Here is an 18,087-nt window from a genome sequence, read left to right on the forward strand (position 1 = left end):
CTATTACTGATGGTAGCAGCAGACTTGTTGGGGGGGTAATAGCAAGCTACAAACAAGCAAAGAAATTGGAAAAGCAAGGTGTGTGTGTGTGTCTCAATCACATAATATGGGAAAGGTGTGTGTGTGTGTCTCAATCACATAAGTGGGAAATGGGAAACCTGACAATGGGATGAGCAGGGAATAGAGTGGCTGGAATATGATGTTATAAATGGATAATCTCAGATTCTAGAAGCTGTTTTTAAACATCCCTAGGGATGGGGCAGTAAGCTGCCCATCAGTGAAGAAATTAAATGCAGTGGGCAGAGGTATGTCCATCTGTAAAGGTAAAGGGACCCCTGACCATTAGGTCCAGTCGCGGATGACTGGGGTGGCACTCATCTCGCTTTATTGGCCAAGGGAGCTAGTGTACAGCTTCCAGGTCATGTGGCCAGCATGATTAAGCCGCTTCTGGCGAACCAGAGCAGCGCACAGAAACGCTGTTTACCTTCCTGCTGGAGTGGTACCTATTTATCTACTTGCACTTTGACGTGCTTTCGAACTGCTAGGTTGGCAGGAGTTGTCCATCCATAAGAGACCCAAAACAGGCTAATGAGAACTGGACAGCTGACTGACGGGGAGCGGGGAGGGAACTGCAGCCAATTCCAGTATGAGTCCCATTATGTAGCCCAAATGGTGCCGCCCATGCACAAGAGATGTGTCAAAAGGCTTTGGTTAACCCCAAGGTGTGCAATAAGACAATCCTGGGGGGACTAGGGGGACTGCAGAATAGGCCAATAAGGACAATTTCTTGGTAGCCCAGAGAACACAGGCAGGTGGACTGAAAAATATGGGAATGGAATGAAGTACCATAGAAGCTGGCACTGAAGAGGAGCACACTGCCGCAGCATGGTTATGTGTCCACTTGCTCAGTTCACAGTCAATACAGTCATACCTCGGGTTGAATGTGCTTCGGGTTGAGCGCGTTCGAGTTGCGCTCCGCGGCAACCCGGAAATAATGGAGCACGTTACGGGTTGAGCCGCTCGCTCGTGCTCAGACGCTCAAAATGACGTCATGCGCGGAAGCGGCAACACACACAGATGCGCCGTTGCTTGTTACATTCACTTCAGGATGCTAACTGGGCTCCGGAACTGATTTCGTTCGCATCCCGAGGTACCACTGTACAGAACATGGTTTGCCTAGCAAATCAGGCAAAATTGTACATGGGTATCTGCTCTAGACAGTTTTTGGCTTTTTGCAAAACAATTCTAATCTGTGGGAAACAAGACTAAAGTTAATTCTAAATGTCCCTGTTAATATTAGCAGAAGGAGCACATAGCCAAATGTTACTCAATGCAGGGTGAAGAGTTTACATCCGTAGCTGTATACATAATCTAAAGCAGCAGAGGGCGTACCTCAACCTCTGAATTGCTTGTTTCTGTGCGAACCAGCATCTTGGCTTTTTGAGCTTTCTGCATTACAAAGTACTGGTTCCAGTTTTGCTGCTTTTGCAGTTTGGGCTAATGTTTGTTCATGCAAATTAACTTTTTTTGGCAGTTGTAGTAACATTGAAGCTCACTAATTTATGGGCCAAATAAATCACTTGAGCACAAAGGGAGACAGAAGTATGACCCAATGCATCGAAACCATCAGAGGGAAGAAACCTTAAAATTGTATCCCATTAGTTTGGTTTAAGGAACTGATCCAGGAGTACTGAATGTGTGAAAGTAATTTTGATGGAAGTGCACCTCTGGTTGTGACTCCTTTTATGAGTCTTTCCATCTTTTCCCCCAGTGCTTGGGTACGAAGCTAATGCCGTTCATTCTTGGCTCAATAACAAACAAGTTGGGGAATGAAGCACCTTTAACACAGATGTTAGGTGTGGGTCCGTCTTCTTTCCGTGTTTACAATCCTGCTGTAGCAAAGCTTTCAGTGCAAAGCTTTCATTAAGCGCAACAAGCTGGTCACCATTGCTCATCTATGCAGCTAATATCACTGGTTGAATGAGATCAGGCAAAATACTTTAGAAGTGTGTAGAAAGATAGCAGTTGCTGCTTTGCTGGTATTCATTTAATCCTTGCCTGCCTTGTCATGACCAATTGTTGTTGTTGTTATATATTTTTATATATTGCATTTATATGCAATATATATGCAATATATAGAACCCCAAGGGGCTCATGCTTCTCTCCCTCTTCAGTATGGTGTAGTGGTTAAGAGCGGTAGTCTTGTAATCTGGGGAACTGGGTTCGCATCTCCGCTCCTCCACATGCAGCTGCTGGGTGACCTTGGGCTAGTCACACTTCTCTGAAGTCTCTCAGCCCCACTCACCTCACAGAGTTTGTTGTGGGGGAGGAAGGGAAAGGAGAATGTTAGCCGCTTTGAGACTCCTTAGGGTAGTGATAAAGCGGGATATCAAGACCAAAATCCTCCTCCTCTTCTTCAATCCTCACTACAACCCTGTGAGGTAAATTAGGCTGAGAGGCGGTGATTGCTGCAAAGCCGCCCAGTGAACTACTTGGCCAAATGGGAATTTGAACCCTGGTCTTCCAGGTCCTAGTCTGACACTCTAACCACTACACCACACTGGTTACCTCCTTATCCTACTTTTGCAGCATCTCCACTTCTCCACGTCTGTTTCATGTTCTAGTCCACATGAATAAGGTTTTGACTGCCTTGCCATCCCCTCTTGCCACTGCGCAGCTCAGTATTTTCTTTTGCGTGCATAACGGATTTATTTTGATGGATAGCCACAGAATACAGCTTGCCATAAACAGTACGGTGTGGTCAAGAATGTGTGTGCATAATACTAATTTGGAGGCCAAAGTCATAAATGTAAATTCTTGAAATCTCTGTAATGGTTTTTTGCTTGCTCGATTCTCGGTTTGTGTTTGACATGAGTGGGATGCGCAACTGGGCATCTTTTGCACAGCTAACATTGGAAAGCCTGCCTGGTCCAATCTTGCAAACGAAGTTTCACCCGAAACTGTTCACATCTTTACAAGCTTCACACAAATGGAAAGCCTGCTGTTAAAACTGAATGCTATGCTCAATACCAAATCCCACATTTGTGCAGCGTGATTTCAGTCTATACTTGGCCCCAAAATGTCCCTCTGCAGTCCATTTTGAAATGTTATCCTTCCCTTCCCCTTGCTGTCCTTGTGACTCCAGCCCTAGTAGGTCCTTACTGACTCTTCTTAAACCTGTGCCTTGTTCTAGTACAAGCTGTGCCACTTGGGAGTTCTGAGCACATTGGCATTGTTTCGTTGAATAGGAGTGCCTATTTGCACATGGGGTGGGTGACTGTAACAAAGGGCGTGCTGTCACCTGCTGCTGGAAATAATAAAACAGGAGAATGAGTGGTGTAAAATATGCCAAATCCTGCTTTGCAGGAGAGCTGCTCTTTCGTCTAAAACTAAATGGAGCCTTTCCAGATGATGATGAAAGACAGTCCAGTTATGAGTGCAGCCTCGCTCTGGAAGCACTTTGATACTAGCTGCAAACGTAAGCATACAAAGTGTGTGAGAGCTTAAAAAAATTAAGCATCAAATTTTTATGGCTATAAAGTTAAGCCTGGGGAGAAATGTGGCTCTCTGGGGATCTCTGTTTGGCCCTTGGGACTCTCCAGACCACACCCCTTTTACAGGCCTAGCTGGAATGTTTTCCCCAGCCCTTTTCATGCTTCTTGCTTGCCTGTGAAATGCCTCCTTTTCAGTGCCAGCCAGGTAAGCCCCCTCTTGTTCTCCCAGGTCTTTTAACATCTCTTAATTTCCTTTAGCATCGCTGATGATGATACAGTGGTGCCCCGCAAGACGAATGCCTCGCAAGACTGAAAACCCGCAAGACGAAAGAGTTTTCCGTCTGCAGAGGCGCTTCGCAAGACGAATTTCCCTATGGGCTTGCTTCGCAAGACGAAAATTGACGAAATTTTTTTGGGGGTTTTTTCGCTCCAAAACCTCTTTTTCTGAATCGCTAAGCTGCTAAAAGCATTTTAGCAGCAAAACCGCTAATCCCCCAAGCCTTAAAAAGCCGTTTTTAGCCCTTAAAATGTCAATAGCGCTAATAGCGCTACTCCGTCAATGGGCTTGGTTCGGAAGACGAAAAAACCGCAAAACAAAAAGACCCGTGGAACGGATTCTTTTCATCTTGCGAGGCACCACTGTAATTTTATTCTCTGCGACATAATGGCAATTGAGCTGGGTTTTGTATGCTTGCTTGGGTTTTGACTTGTGGCTGTCTGTGTTGTATTTCGTGACTGGTTTTTATTTATTGTGAGGCTGGCTTTATTGATTTATGGTGTTACCGAGTTTGTTTTAATTTTGCCTGCTTTTTTATAGGAGGCTCATAAACTGAATGGAATAAGGGGGGTGGAATCATTGTGGCCTTCATGTCCACGTCATCAGACGCATGAAGTCTTATCCTGAGTTAGCAGATTATATATGCCCATATACAAGGATACATACACGTAAATGGGTTTAGAGGGGGGAATGTAAACAATGATGCTAAAAGGCCATGAAATACAAGAGAGAAAGCATGTGGTATTTCCGTGCAAAGCTCAAATGTATACAAGATAAGCACAGCTACAATCCATAACAACAGCATTTGGTGATAACACTGTATTTCTAACTGTGTCCTGCTAATTTAACACCTGTAGTAGAAGAGCCTGAGTCCTAAACAAATACTGTCAAGCTTACTGATAAATTCTAGTTCCGCAATTTCAGCATGAACTCTCCCTTTGAAGTTTCTATGTTGAAGAGAAGTGACTTCATTCGGCCACATTTGAACATACATTTATTCTTGCCTTGTTAGTCCTTTGCAGGCACTGTTGGCAAATTAAAGGCATATATATTGTGTTGCAGATTGAGCAGATGCATGACCTCCAATGGCTCAGCTGTTGATGCCATGAAGTCCTGGAACACTGTTGCCTGTGTAAATAAGAGGACAGAATATATACTTGAGTCATGGAAATAAGGCTGCCAATGGTCACTGGTTGTATCTTGTCTTAAGGATTAGAGGCGATCTGCCTCTGAATACCAGTGGGAAACAGCTACTGTGCTCATATCTAGCTTTGGGATTCTTATATGTATCTGGTTGGCCACTGTGGGAACTTGGCTTACACAGTCCTTTGGTCTCATACAGCTGGGCTCTTCTTAAGTTTTTATGACTTGGCAGACAGTGCAAGTGGTCTGTTTAAGACAAGGGTGAGGAACCTGTGACCCTCCCATAATTCTTGACCATTGACCATGCTGGCTGGAGCTGATGGAAGTTGGAGTCCCACAATATCTGGAGGTCCTCAGGTTCCTCGCCCATGGTTTAAGACCCTAGATGAGCTGAAACATCAACCTGTGGGGTTAAGATGTGCAAATGTACCTTCCCATGCAAGTCAACGCTTGGTGTTCATTTGCTAGCCGAATTGCAAGGAGGAAAGATCATTGCATGTTAATGGTATCAATATTTTGCACTCCAGAATAGTACCTGCTAACAGAGCGGACGTCTGTTTGGCTCCAATACCAGATTTCCTGCTTCAATACTTAAAAACAACAATTTTTAAGATTTGAAATTGTAACAAAAAGGAGCAAAAACGAATAACAACACAACAAAAAGTCCTTGGCAGCCAACACTGACAATAAGAATATTACATCAATCCTGCTCTAATACTTTATCAATAATCAAATATAATGGGTGTGTTCTTTATAGATGTATTTTACAGATAAAATTGCCATAGTCCTTTAATCTAGGCTATTTGCTTGCTAAGTTTAGCAGACTTTTGCCAGGTATGAAACAAAGTTCCTTCTTTAAAATTCTACACCACAGCTATTGAAGGGTATAAGTTGAAGAAAAGTGGAATGGAGATGATTTGGGGATGTCACCAAATGTGTGACATATCCCAGTGGCTGCTGATGCTGGATGACAAATTGCCAGACCAAGCGCAAGGCCAGATGGAAAACCTTGCATTTATCTTTATGTGTACAGAAGTGACAACTCTGAGGCCATTCATCCCTCTCAGCTTTCTGGAATCTACTGCCCAATTATGGCCACTTGGGACAAGAGAGATCAATGATCTTTTTAAAACAAACAGGCCCTGGTTTGTGAATCTCAAGCCAAATTCACATATGTCTTTGCAACTTCCTGCTAAAGGCAAGATTGTCCCTCTGTCTGGATATGAGATACAGTTAAACTAGGGGTGGGGGAGATGGAATTAGACCTAGGATTCTGCAAAGGGTTTCTCAAAGGGTGGGTGGGAGTTAAAAGTGCTTAAATGCATTTTTTTTAGTTTTTTTATAGAAGTAAGTTTCTGGCGTCTTGATTTCAAATAATCCTGCTGTCTTTCAGGTTGAAAGACAACAGCATTTGTGTTTACAGGAGACTCAGTTTTAAGCAATCATTGATTCCTTTTGTCATGCTAGTCTGCTTTACCTCCCCACCCCCTCTGAATTGATGTATGGCTTTGGTTGGAGACCTAAGGGCAGGGGTCCCCAAAGTAAGGTCCGCGGGCCGGATAAGGCCCGAGGGACTCGTTTATCCGGCCTGCAACGAACCCCGCCGCCCACTGCCACGCCCGCTGTTACCGGCGCTGTGCCGCCCAACTGCCCACTTCTGGGTTAGAGGAGCACCGGAAATAGCTTGTGCGCATGCGCAATCGTTATTTCTGGTCACATCTGGGTTGGATGAGGCCCATGCACATGCGCACAAGCTATTTCCGGTGCTCCTCTGACCTGGAAGTGTGCTGGAAATAGCATGTGCGCACGCGTATGGGCATGCGCTCCCCCGCCCTCCGGCCCGCCGCGCAATCGGCGCTGGAGACACCGGCCCGAGGCACGGTACGTTTGCTGACCCCTGCCTAAGGGCTTCAGCCAGCTCTGGTCTGCCCTGTGCAACTTGCAATCCCTCCCCATCCCCAGATATTTTTGATGAATGAGAACATTGTGGGTCAAGAGAACTGCTCTTGCCTAATTTTTGTGGGCTAGCCTTGACTGTGTTGCTGTGTCCTTTCTGTATCTGCCATCAAAGACCCCAAAACAGGAGATAGCTTTTGCCTTAGTCCTGTGAGATTAATATGAACTTTAATTTAAAGAGGAAGCTAAGCAGAATCCTATATGAGATTTTGATCTAACAGAACCAGTTCATGCGTGTATTATATAAGTTCTTGGAAGTAATAGTACTTAGAAAACCCTTTGCAATCTGCAGACATTTAACCACGGGGTTGTACCTGGGCTGGGCAAGTAAAATCAAGCTTAGTAAGGAAGTTATGACAGCTGCCCAACCCTATAATTACCCTAGTAGTCCCTGTGTCATCACTGTGTTGCTTGTTTTTTGGTTTTTTAATACTTAATTTTACTGAGGATTGTCTCCAGCAGCAGTTTAGAACTACCAGTCCCAAGGATGGGTTCATTGATAAAAGTTTTGCATGCATTAGGTCACGGAGAGTTCAGTGAGCTCTTTCATGTCTCAGGGGAACATTGAATGCACATTTAAAGCATATTACTCTCCACAAGAATTCTGGGAACTGTAGTTTTCCCCTCACAGAGCTATCATTCTCCTTAGCAAACAGTTCCCAGGAGTTTTCTTTAAACGTGTGTTGAATGTACTTTGAATGTAATCTCTACATGTCATAGTAAAATCTGTACTCCAGGGGGCAGTATTAGAGGATCTTTGTTCAGACCAGTCAATGTCTGTGAGGAAGCAGTGCAGTCTTCACATGTTTTGGCCTTCATCAAATAATCAGTTGACCTAGAGAGGGATGGATACGCATAAGACAACAATAATCATCTTTCTTAACCCTGCCTTCACACGGGGAAAGGCAAAACTGCATTGGGCAGCCCCTTCTGGAATGCCCGCTTGCTTCTTATGTACAAAAGCACATCTCCTCCTCCTCCCTATATAGGATAAAGGTCTGTAAAAAGTAAATCACATGGCAGTATCCCAGAGTGCTGTGTGCAGTATCTCCTGTGTTGCCTTTTCGGTTTTTAAGAGAGGATCACAGGTGGGGAGAGCACTGTCCACCTCAGGTCCTGCTGGAGGGCAATTCCATCGGCACCTGCAGACCCTCCAAGTGTCCCTATTTTCCAGGGATAGTCCTGAATTTACAGAAGTTGTCCTGGGTATAGCCAAGTTTTTTAATGTTTTATTATGTTTTTATATATGTTGGAATCCACCCTGAGTGGCTGAAGCAACACAGTCAGATGGGTGTGGTATTATTATTATTATTATTATTATTATTACTTAATAGGGTGTCCCTATTTTATTTGGAGAAATATTGGAGGGTATGTACCTGGTTGGTCACCGTGGCATCAGGATATTGGACTACCTAGGCCTTTGGCCTGATCCAGCAGGGCTGTTATGTTGCTCTTAAAGGAAGTAGCCTTCCTTTTCATGGCACCCTGAGGCAGGAAAGGTGCCATCAGGGAAAGAGAACCAGTGGTCTTCTAGATGTTGATGCACTGCAGCTGCCATCATTCCTGACCAACGGCTATGGGGGCTGGGACTGATGGGAGGTGGAGGCCAACATCTGGAGGGTCACAGGTTCCCATCTGGGCTTGTAAACTAGGAACGGGGAAACTGACCCTCCACAAGTTGTTGGGCTCCACCTCCCATCGCCCCAAGAATCCCTGGCACGTGCTCTGTGAGAGAAAGTGGGGTTTTAAAAACACACTGAAGCATTAGTGTTTGGATGGATGCTGCCTTAGTTACACAAGGAATGGAAAGGTTTGCTAGAAAATATTGTAGTGTGTGTGTGCTCCACTTCTCCCCCCTCACATCACCATCTAAAGTCGCACAGCTTTTATTTTTTTAAAAAACAGACACTGGGGAATTCAAGAAAATGTAGCGTACAGCCTTTGGGATTCTATTACTTGCATTACGACCAATCTAGTGAATACTCATGGGAAAAATCATATCACCTCTCTGTGCTTTAAATCCCCACAATTGCTTTGATGCTTGTCTCTTTTTAAAAAGCACTTCAAGAGATGCAACAGGAAAGTGCAGTGTGGGGAGCTCAGCATGCGATGAGGATGGTTATGAAATGGTGCAAATCTCGATGCTGGCTCCGTTCTCTCCACCTGACATGCCAAAAGCTACGTCTGACTCAGGAGCCCTCTTTATGGTACAACCAGCGGACAATGAGGTTTCTATTCAAGGTCTGGAATATATTCTTACATAATTGATAGGCTCTGAGCTAAGCAAGAACTGACTAAATGCTTTGGCACACGAGAGTGCCCTGGGGGTAGGTTGTCATATTTGTCTGATAATCCATGCGCGCACGTAATACCTCTCAATGAAATGCAAGATCCTGAATGCTAAGCTAAGCCACAGGCCACAACACTGGCTGAAAACCCCTTGGGATTAAGTGTCCGGCGTACAAAGAACGGGCAAAGAAAGAAGTTTGTTATATAAGCCTTGTAATTGGCTGCTTATGGAGGGCCATCAGCAACTGCCCCACTGCCCCTTGTCAAGCCGCTCATGGTGGCAAATGGAGCCTGCCCCACATCAGGTATGCTCTGAGAAACCATACAGGCATCTACAGTGCTCTGCCCCACTGCATGTTCATCTCACATCATCTTTTCTCTCCATCACTGTTGCTGCCTCTGCCATAAGCAAAGGAATCAATGATGGACTGGAGATGGGTGGACTACAATCATAATAGGCTGGGGTGGGGACAGGGGGCAGCATAAGACATTCTGGCGGTAGTGGCACCAGTGGGGCAGGCAGGGCGATGCCTCTTGTGCTGCTGCTGCCTGAGGCAAGTACCGGTACTTCCCTGTGCCTCATCGGTGGGCTGGCTCTGTTGGTGATTCACTATGGAATACCTCTAATCACAAACAAGCCTTGCACTTCTGTTTCCATTCTCTCTCCACCCACCACCACCCACCTTTTTTATCTTTCTGGTGCCGCCACTGGGAGAAATTCATCAAACCACACTATGTCTCAAGAAACTACAGGATTGGTGTGGATTGTGGCTAACCTTGTGAGTATATGGCTTCAGAAACCAGTGGTGTGAGCATACGGGTTGTGTGTACACAGCCCTTTTCCCAGTTAGATGAGATGAATTGAGGCAAAAATCCAAGTTTGGGCAGCCACAGGGAAGAAACACTTTAGCCCTTTGCAGCTGAAACTCGTGAGCTCCTTCAACAAACATTTGTCGAGCATGAAGACAGAGAAAACACACTGGGGTACATTGCAGAAAGCAGGACTTGTTTTGATGTTGCGGTTCCTATTAAAACTTGTAGGGAAATGGCTGAAGATATTAAAAGAATGAGGTTTGTGTCATTAATTGTTGCATGTGCCCTTTCAGGCACACTGTTTGGCTCTTTTCCCTCTACATTTTTCTAACACAGTAAAGGAAATGTATCAGTACCTTGCAGACTTAACTTTTAGAGCAAGCAAACTTCAGGGAAGGGGCATAGCTCAATGGCAGAGTATCTGCTTGGCATGCAGAAACTTCCAGGTTCAATTATTGGCATCTCCAGGTTAAGGCTAGGAGAGATTTGTGTCTGAAATCCTGAAAAGCCACTGCCATTCCATGCAGATCAGCAGTGGGGGACCTCTATTCCACAGCTCAAATTAAGCCCAACAGGGAATCCCAATTGGGCCTGTAAGGCTGTTCTTTCCGAACCATGTCCATCTGCTCCACACGTGATGTTCACATGTGATATCAGATGTGGAGCAGGTAAAGATGCAGCTTCAAAGAAACAGTGGGGAGCCTTAAAGTGTGCTCCCAATTGCTCCTTGGCAAAGCGAGGCTTGCTGTTAAGCACTGATCATCTGGTTGGCACCCCAAGTAAGTCATGCAGGGATCAGCTGCACTACAGATTTCCCTATCGGCAGCAGAGCATCTGCTTCGCATGCAGAATGTTCCCAACTGGGAGCTCCTTAGTGCAGCTAATCCCTTCTGAAAGTGGGATTTGCTGTAAGCACTGATTAGCTGATGGTCGCTTACAGTTTGCTCCGCAGGAAAAGACTTTCTTCGTCTGCATAGATTGAAATCAAACTGTGTGGGCAAAGCAAAACATTTAATTTGACATAGTCCTGCCCACCTGTCAAAGTGACTCTCCCACTTGTCATCCCATCCACCTGTCAAAGTGGCCCCTGGTAGTTGGGGACGTCAGAATCTGGCTCCGCACAAATCCAGTTCTCCACTGCTAGTGCGGACAACACCCAAGCTAAATGGACCAGTGGTATAAGACAGCATCTTGTGTCCTGTCCCCCCCGGAAAATCCCAGCAAATGTTCTAAAAATTAAGATGGATTGCAATTATTATTATTTTTTTTTTAAAAAAAGCTATATTATAGCCAGCTTCATTTGCAAATAATTCTGCTTGTGATGTGGGCTACATTTGCTCCTTGCTGCTATCTTCTGAAGCAATTCATGACCTCATTTTGATAGACCCTATTGTGTGACTTGGATGTTCTCCAGATGGAGGGAATCCTCGTGAGGTTTGCAGGTCATAGGCAGATGTTTGTGATTCTTCACCAGTCTCAGGGCTGCCTATTCTCTGATAAGCAGATGATCACTCAAAAGGCTATGATCCCTGATGTGGACAGAGGGTGCTGCGTTTTCAGCCCGACAAGCAATGTCAAACTAAGGCCAGCAGTGTAGGCATGTGTTGCATCATGTATCTAAGTGTGCCGTATTCATTTCTTGACAAGGCTTATTTTGAATGAACTCTGCCAGAACTCAACCCTGGAACATGTGAATGAATTAACTGAAGATGTGCTGAATTCCTTTACATTACTAGTTTCTCATGGACTGGCTGGATGCAGAGGAGTGGTGGGAAGTACCAGCTGGGGAACCCTCAAGGGAAGAAGACTCGGATTGGTGGTGGGACATGGTCAGAGGGAGAAGAAGGAACAGACTGGGAGGAGGATGTGTCAGAAGCTGAAGAGGTAACAGGGTTTAGTGAGCGGGGAGATGCTGGGGCAGAGAGCAGTTCAGACTCAGAGGCAGAAGCAGAGGATAGAGAGGAGGGGAGCCAAGAGGCAGCAATGAGTCAGGTTGGTGAGGAAGTCAGGCTGTCTCCCCCTCCTGTGGTGACCAGCTCCCCTCTCCCCTGGCCTCCCAGAACCCAGAGAAGTAGGAAGAGGGTGGAGCAAAGACAGACAAGATGAAGGAGCCTCAGATTACTTGGGAAGGAACCAGGGGAGGAGGAGACTTAGGGAGCTGTGGGAAGGCAGGGTACTTTAGTCCTTGCAACTGCCTCATTGGGCAAGACCTACTAGGAAGAGTTAAACAATACAGGCTAGAATTGATTACCTGTGCCTATGTATGTGAAAAGACTTCAATCTCTTTCGGAGGAGAGATTCCCCGCTATGTCTTACACAGAATGGGAACAGACCAAATGCTGGAAGGCTGGCATCCAACGCCTCTTGTCCCCATATCAATTACAAGACCTTCAGGTGACCATGAAGATGGAGAAGAGGCACCTGAGAGACTATCTCTTTAGGTCCAATGCAGAAAGGGATTTAACCATGATTGCTTCTACCAAGAGCTCACCATGGTTCCCACATATCAAAACGGAGCATGCCCGCGCCAGATACCTGACAAAGCTCCCACTTGCCATACTGAGATTCACTTTTACAGAACTACGATTCCAATCGATGCCCTTGGCACTGTTGGATAGACAGTACGGCAAAGTACATTACAAAGAGAGATTCTGTCTATGTGGACACCCCTGTGTCGAGGACCTGTGCCATTATTTATTGCAGTGCCCGTTATATATAGACCCAAGAGACCGATTTATAAAAACCCCTGTTTACGAATGGAACACATTTGATGAGCGACACCGATGACTTTATTACTTATAAAGTAGCACTCTATGCACTGTGTAGAGCTTCATGCTTGCTGGATCAGGAGGCACCTACTTCTCTTAAAGATATATTTACTGAGTTGCTTGAGAAAAATGAAGATGGCCTGTCTAGTCATCATATTGCATGATGTAACTGCATGGGATCTCGCAACTGGCCTTCATTTTATTTTATACCTTGGGCTAGGCCTGTACATTGCTTATGTGTGGAAGTTCCTAGTTATAGAGCGAAGATATCATCAGGACATTTCCCAACAATGAAGTGTTCAAAGAGTAAATACAACAATGGTGAGAAGTGCTTGAATAGGTGGGGGGAAAGATTCCAGAGGTATGGTTAAATATTTGTTTTAAAGATTATTAAAACTGTAGTCTACAAACTCATTTTTGGATTGAGCCCACTTTCATCCTCTTGGCTTGAGCTGCAACCGAGGCACCTCAAATCCAAGTATTTTGGTTTTACATGTCAGGTTTCCTATCAAGGCCTTGTAAATTTATCTTTGGGGTGTGCTGGGATGGCTCTTAAGCAGAGTGAAGCAACTGCTTTGGGCAGCAGATGGCAGGGCTCAAAATGGAATTAAGGCAAAAGGCTGTATTACATATGTACTGCAAAAATAAAAATATTCAAGCCATTAAATGTAAAACTGCACTCTTGTAACCATGTGACAGCCAAGGGTGTCATTCAACATAGCACTAAGTTAGATGTGTGTGTGAATAGAATGAAATACCGTACTGGGAATTGTAGTTCTACGAAGGGCAAACTACAGTATCCAGGATTCTTTGGAAAGGGGAGATCGGTGCTTTAAACGTATGGTGTGTACACAGCCTTGGTTTGACTCTATTAATGCAAGCGTTTTAGTCATTTCCCCTTGGTATTATTTGTCTTTTGGGTAGGGACTGCAAGGCTTGTCTGTGATAAGAGGTGATCTGTAGTGGATCCTCCATAAGCTCCATAATGAACTGCTTTACACCAAGTCAGCCCCATGGCCCATCTCACCCAATACAGTCATACCTTAGATCTCAAACGCCTTGGCTCCCAAACAAATCGGCTCCCGAACGATTGAAACCTGGAAGTGAGTGTTCTGGTTTTTGAACGTTCTTTTGGAAGCCAAAGGTCTGACGGGGCTTCTGTGGCTTCCGATTGGCTGCAGGAGCTTCCTGCAGCCAATCAGAAGACACGCTTTGGTTTCCGAATGTTTTGGAAGTCGAACGGACTTCCGGAACCGATTCCAGGCTTTATTGACTACCCTGAGTAGCAGCAGTACTCCAGGATTGCAGAGAGGTCAGTTACATCACCTGCTACTTCATCTTTAAAATTGAGAGGCTAAGAGGTTGAATTAGGACCTTCTCCACGAAAATATGTCTTGCTCTACTACCAAGCTGTGGTCTTTTTCTAAATAATAATTTTGGGGGTTTGGGGTGGGTGTTGAGTGCTGAACTAACACTCTTGCCAAGCAGCCTCCCTCTTGTTTATTCATTGGAGAGGTATGTTGATAGTTGGCCAACAGAAGTGCTGCTTCTGAAAGGGGGAAAGAGTCTGTAGTCTCTTCTGTACTCTTAAAAGGTCCCAGGAATACTTTGACATTGACCTCTCGTTGTCCAAGGTTTCTGTGTGCTGGTTTGAGTCAACATGTTGATAATGATCATAGCTGGGCTGCTTTCTCTTCTGCAGTCACTTCCTGCTCATGCGGTGTAGGTCTTTCTGAATAAACACACTGGGGAATATTTGCTCTGCATCCAATAAACAGGCCCATGATGTTTACCTGAAGTAAACATTGTATCTCGGCCTGTGAGCCATCTGTACAAGAATCTAGATGATGGAACAGATGGATCAGAATTAGAAATATGGATCCAGTCTGCCTTGTTTGACCATTAAAATGTTTGCTCCTTCAAAAAGAGAGGAGTGAGTAGCTTCAGCAAAACATTCCTTGTTTGTTACCTCTCCCTGGCTTTTGAATGAGATAGCTACCTGACTCTGATTTCTAAACAGGAGGTGGTCCAGGGCACCATTTCAGAGATTCCTTTCTCAGCCAGTGAACTAATGCTTGGATTCTGGAAGGCTGCAACAGATCTTTTGGAAACAAATCTTATGCATGCCCATTTAGTGGACAGATAGCTTCCCTATCAGTCCTAAAGAAAGTTGACATCTTCCAGTGTTTTGACTCTCTTTGAATCTGTGCTCTTGAAGTGAAATCTTGAAGTAAAAGTCTTCTCATAGATGAAGCCTTACTGATACCATTATATAAATCTGTCATGTGCCTGCATTTGGAATACAGTGGTACCTTGGGTTACATATGCTTCAGGTTACAGACTCCGCTAACCCAGAAATATTACCTCGGGTTAAGAACTTTGCTTCAGGATGAGAACAGAAATCGTGCTCCGGCGGCGAGGTGGCAGCAGGAGGCCCCATTAGCTAAAGCGGTGCTTCAGGTTAAGAACGGTTTCAGGTTAAGAACGGACCTCCGGAACGAATTAAGTACTTTACCCGAGGTACCACTGTACTGTGTACAGTTCTGGTTACCTCAAAAATAATACTGTAGAACTGGAAATTATCTAGGGGGTGGAGCAATTCCCCTTGAGGAAAGGTTGCAGAGTTTGAGACTTCAGTTTAGGAAAAAAGGCAAGTAAGATGATGTATAAAAGTATTTAAAATTATGTATGGCAGGGAGAAAGTGGAGAGAATAAAGTTTTTTGCCCCACCCCACTGCTCATAACACTAGAACTGAATGTTGGAAAATTTAGGACAGATAACAGGAAAAAAAACATTCTTCACACAGAACATAGTTAAAATACGGAACTCTCTCTCCCACAGGAGGCAGCAATGGAGACCAATCTAGATGACTTTAAAAGAGGATTAGACAAATTTACGGAGAAGAGGGCTACTGAAGGCTACTAGCCATAGTTGGAGGCAGCAATGCTTTTGAATACCAGTTGCTGGAAACCACAGAAGGAAAGAGGGCTCTTGTGCTTGGGTCTTGCTTGTGGGATGGCCACTGTGAGAACAGGATGCTGGAGCAGATGGGCCATTGGCCTGATTCAGCAGGCTCTTCTTCTACCTTTGCAATCTCCAGCAACATCTGGAGAGCACAGGTTGCCCACCCGAGTGTGAGCCGTAACCTGCTCCTCCCACTCCTGCCTGGACATGTCACATAGCTTGCCATCTGTGGCATGGATGCTGCAGTTGGCCACCCATGTGTCAGCATGTTAGACTGTCAGTCAAGTTTCTTTTGAGTGCAGGAACAGCTGGCAGAGCTGACTGGGTGGGTGGGTCTCTCCATTTATCAATGTCACCCTCTGGGGTGGTCCTCTGCGTCGCTGCTCTTCCTGCTGCACTCAGACTCTCTTTCAGATGTTCACTTCAAAGGGGTCCCAACGAGATGCATGGTACCGAATAAACCACAAGCTCTGCAGCATGTTTTCCCTTTCAGCGACTCTTGTTTTTGTCTCCTGCTGTGTGCAGCTGCTATGCGAGAAGCCTTTAAGGAAGGGCAGAGCCGTGCAGCAGTATGAACTCTGTCCCATCGGATTGGCCCAAGGCCCAGGCTGGTGCAAAGCGGCTAGAAGTCACTTTGACCTAGTCTGTATAGTCCCATAGAGGTTCACAGGAGAATTCAAGGAAGCCGGCTGATAGGCATGGAGCTGTACATCTCAAAGGGGAGAGATTGGCCCTTTGAGATATTGCCTCTTCTTATACTGGAGATCATGAGCAGCTTCTTCCTGACATGCAGTCGGCCATTGAAGAGGATAGGCATTTTCTCCCCTTGCAGGATGGGAAATGAAGTCTAGTGGTTTAAACACTGCCAAGCATGCATATTCCTGCATTGCAGTGGGTTGGACTAAATGATTCTCAGGGTCCCTTCCAACTCTATGATTCTATGATTTGGAAAACCACTATGGGAAACAAGACTACTGGACTAGATTAGATCTTTGGCTTCTCCTACAGGGCCCTGACATAATATTCATTCCTCATCCTAAATATCTAGGAGAAGGGTTTCTCTCTCTCTCCAGAATCCTTACTTCTAGAATGCACACATGCCACATTCTCTTACAATTTTTAATCAAGTACAGAGATCAGAAGCTGGTTTAAAGAGTAAACATTATGTCTGCAAAGAGATGGTGCTCTGCTGCCGGATTACTTCTGAGTATTCCTCAAAACTAACAATAGGAAAATTTTGAGAAAAATAATGGGATCAAACAGCAGGCCAAGATGAGTCAAGAAGACAAGGTCCTCCAGCCAAAGAACATTCTAGTTTCATGCTGGGAGACTTTCCAGTATCAATAAAAATATATTTTCACTGGAGAGCAGCAGCGCACCCAACTGAGAAGAGACATCAGCAGACCACAGGGACTGCCAGATTGTGCTTATAGTTTTAAGGGCACTTCTGACACTATGATTTCTACTTGGGTACCAACAACCCAGGTGTTAGCCCTGCTAGGTAAAAAGGACATGAGTGTGTGCAAAGCACCACTTGTCTCATTAAAACAAGCAGCTATTGTTTCATCTCTTCCTCATCACATCTTTCATCTCTTTTAAAATGAAGGTGATTTATACAAATATTAAGGGTGCTAGCACAAGGATTGGAATTTAGTGCAAGGGGATTTCCCCTCTGTCCTTTCCCCTCATGTGCCCTATATTATCCCCAGATCTGCTCCAGAGGGTTGGGGGAACCTGTCAGCAGATCTGCACTGGCGGCTGATTTGTTACTTTGTCAAGTTCATGGTGATAATATTAGCATATGAAGCCCTCAAAAGCTTGGGACTAGTTTATGTGAAAGGCAACCTTACCTTGTATGTGTCCACTCAGATCTGTGAAAATGGCATTGTTGCAAGCATGTAAAGTTCATCCTGTGTGGCAGCATCCACTCTTTTAATATTAGGCAGATGCCATTGCTTTATCTTTGGGCAGGCTAATAAAGAATCAATCTGCAATGAGGTTTTGTTTTTTAATTTTCAGGATGAAACCAGTTTCTCAAGAGCTGCTTTTCAGGGGCAAAGAAATATGCAGTAGATCGAGATTGGGTGTGGACTACATAGAAAAAGCAGGGACATAGTCTCCATTGATTCCGTAATAAGATGTGCGTACACAGCCTTTAATGTGCAATTTGAAAAATGCTGTTTTGAGTGAACTCAGCAAATGTGATCAAATCACCATCAAAGCAGATCTGGCAAGAATGTTATCTCCTTCAGTGCTGAAAATATCTTATTCATAAATCAAAACATATGACTGCTTTAGTCAAACTGGAAGTACACCATTACAACACAACACAACCTAATGTCCCACGATGCTTGGTGAGATTGCTATCAATCTCACCAAGCA

This window comes from Podarcis tiliguerta (genome assembly GCF_965153285.1).
Source record: "Podarcis tiliguerta genome assembly, chromosome: 6".
Taxonomy (NCBI): domain Eukaryota; kingdom Metazoa; phylum Chordata; class Lepidosauria; order Squamata; family Lacertidae; genus Podarcis; species Podarcis tiliguerta.